The sequence below is a fragment of the Dasypus novemcinctus genome, chromosome X (genome assembly GCF_030445035.2).
Source record: "Dasypus novemcinctus isolate mDasNov1 chromosome X, mDasNov1.1.hap2, whole genome shotgun sequence".
NCBI classification, from domain to species: Eukaryota; Metazoa; Chordata; class Mammalia; order Cingulata; family Dasypodidae; genus Dasypus; species Dasypus novemcinctus.
This window is the reverse complement of record NC_080704.1, coordinates 46871745-46874723: the sequence shown is the minus strand read 5'-3', so window position 1 is coordinate 46874723 and position 2979 is coordinate 46871745. Positions and strand designations below refer to the sequence as shown.

At 46.5% G+C, this 2979-nt stretch overlaps 1 pseudogene; it reads left to right on the top strand.

The window, feature by feature from the left end:
- Positions 1-224: 224 nt before the first annotated feature.
- On the top strand, positions 225-1322 carry LOC101433359 (bifunctional methylenetetrahydrofolate dehydrogenase/cyclohydrolase, mitochondrial pseudogene; annotated as a pseudogene).
- The last annotated feature ends 1657 nt before the right edge of the window (positions 1323-2979 follow it).

Here is a 2979-nt window from a genome sequence, read left to right as displayed (position 1 = left end):
ATACATTGTCTATCCCTCTCTGTGGGAACCTCTTTGAAACTGACCTATTCCCCAAGTCAAGGACCCACAAAGACATTAGATGTAGTCCCAGCCTTGGAGCATCCCAGTGTTCTGGGGGCACAAAGTGTTGTAAGCACAACTACATTCTACCTGACATCTTAAGGGGGACCAGCTGCTTGGTCAGAGTCGTGGCAGGGATGGGGTGTCAGTCACCAACTAATACCATGGCGAGGCATGCAGGCACCAGCACAGGCACAACTGCATTCTGTCTTGTGTCCACATTGGCCACATGGCTGCTCTGGCTCGTGCAGAGCGACCTTCCCTGCCATCACCCTTTCCACCTCTCAGCCGGTGGAAATGAAGCTATTGTCATTTCTAGAGGGAAACTTGCAGATTGAGCAGGAAGTGTGGCAGGAGGTGGAAGACTGGGTGGCCTCAAGAACAAGCTGAGGTAACTGAGTATGGTTCTGGTGGGTAAGAACCCTGCCAGTCACTCCTGTGTCCTCAATACGACCAGTGCAGCTGTGGATGTGGACATCATCCTACAAACGCTTTTGAAACCAGCTTTGATTCCAGAGGAAGTATTGTTGAATTTGATCAATAAGCTAAATAACGATGACACTGTAGATGGCCTCCTGGTTCATCTACCTCTTCCAGATCATGCTGATAAGAGAAAGATCTCCAATGACGTTTGTCCAGACAAGGATGTTGATGGCTTTCATGTAATTATTGGAGGGTTTGGACCAGTCTTCTAGGCTCCCAGTTACCCCTATGGGGTGGATGGGAAATAAGCAAATGGAATTCCAACTCCAGGGAAGAATGTGTTTGTGGCTGGAAGGTCAAAGAATGTTGGAATGCCCATTGCAATGTTACTATACACAGATGGGACACGTAAATGTCCTGGAGGTGAGGCCACTGTAACAATATCTTATCGCTACACTCCCAAAGAACAGTTGAAGAAACATTCAATTCTTGCAGATATGGTGGTATCTGTTGTAGGGATTCCAAATCTGATCACAGCAGATGTGATCAAGGAAGGAGCAGCAGTCAGTGATGTGGGAATAAATAGAGTTGAATATTTCAGAACCCCTAAACCCAAGTTGGTCTGAGATGTGGATTTTGAAGGAGTCAGGAAGAAAGCCAGTTAGATCCCTCCAGTTCTTGAAGGCCTTGGTCCCAAGACAGTGGTGGCGCTAATGAAGAATACCATTATTGCTGAAACAAAATAAAACAAAACAAAACTGCTGAGGCTTGAAGAGCTGGAAGTGCTGAAATCTAAAGAGCTTGGAGTAGCAACGAACTGTTTTATCTTCTCCTTATAAACAGCCTTCCAAGCCAGCTCAAGAAGCAAAACAGGCCAATGGAAATGCAATATTTTTTTTATTCTTTTGAAATAGTTTAAAATGGCGCTTTGAATTTATTGAAAGCTTAAATGGGTAGTGTTTACAAACATAGCTCTCACCCAGCACCTCACCCAGGAGCATTCCTGCTGGGCCAGGGGACCCAAGAGAAGTCATTCTAAAGAGTAACATGGGGCATTGTCATACTGCGAATGGATGCTTCACTTTGGCAGGCCACTTCAGTTGTTAAAATTGTCTTTTCTAGGATTGCATTTCCCAAATGCTATTCCAGTAAAAGTTGATACTCACTTTAGATTCCAAACCTGTTGTGTTCAGCAGGTCAAACCAAAGAAAAATGTTGCCAGAGAAAATTAAGGGAAGCGTAAACAGGAAGAAATGATAGCAATTGAATAAGAAAAAAATTACCCAGATTTATACATATTCATTAATAGCCAGATTAAGCTAAATAAAACAATTGGGTGGTGTCTTTGCTTTGCCACAGGGCTGCCAATGCAAAGTATCAGAAATGGGTTGGCTTTATAATGGGGATTTTATTTGGGATAAAAGCTTTCAGTTCCAAGGCTGTGAAGTGTTCAAATCAAAGCACCATCAGAGGGAAGCAGATTTGGCCCAGTGGATAAGGCGTCCGTCTACCACATGGGAGGTCCGCAGTTCAAACCCCAGGCCTCCTTGACCCGTGTGGAGCTGGCCCATGCGCAGTGCTGATGCGCGCAAGGAGTGCCCTGCCACGCAGGGGTGTCCCCCGCGTAGGGGAGCCCCACGCGCAAGGAGTTCGCCCCATAAGGAGAGCCGCCCAGTGTGAAAAAAGTGCAGCCTGCCCAGGAATGGCGCCGCACACACGGAGAGCTGACACAGCGAAATGACACAACAAAAAAGAGACATAGATTCTGGGTGCACTGACAAGAATACAGGCAGACACAGAAGAACACACAGCGAATGGACACAGAGAGCAGACAACTGGGGGCGGGAGGCAGAGAAGGGGAGAGAAATAAATAAAAAATAAATCTTAAAAAAAAAAAAAAGACACCAGCAGAGATGCTTTCTCAGCAAAGTCAGTTACTGGTGATCCTGGTGTCCTGCCATGTGGCAAAGATGGCAGACGATCTTTGCCAAGGTCCCTGCCTTCCCCTTCAGAATCTCCTGGAGCTCAGCTGCGGGCAACCAGGTACAGGGCTTGTCTCTTTCCCAGCCTCCTCTCTCGGTCTCAGCTGCTCCTTGAGTTCATCTGTGGGCTAACAGGCATAAGGCAGGTCTCATCTCCTCAGCCTTGAGCTGCTTTATGTACCCAGCCCCTCGGGGGCCTCTTTCCATTCCTCTGTGCTTCCCCGATTCCACACTCCAGGAACTCTCTCAGCTTTCAGGGTTTCTCTGCCTTTCTGCAGCTATAGGCAAATCTGGAGCCCTCTCTCTCCTTTCTCCTTTCTCTCACATGGCAGGATCAAAAATGGCAGCTTCCTTTTTCCATGTGTTTCTCTCTGTGTCTCTGTTTACATAAAGCTCCAGTAAAAGGGTAGAGACCCAACTTGAGTCATTCTACACTGCTATAGTCCAATCAAGAGGTCCCTACACCCACAGAAATGGATTCGTTTAAAAAAATAATCTTTTTCTTTTTGGGATT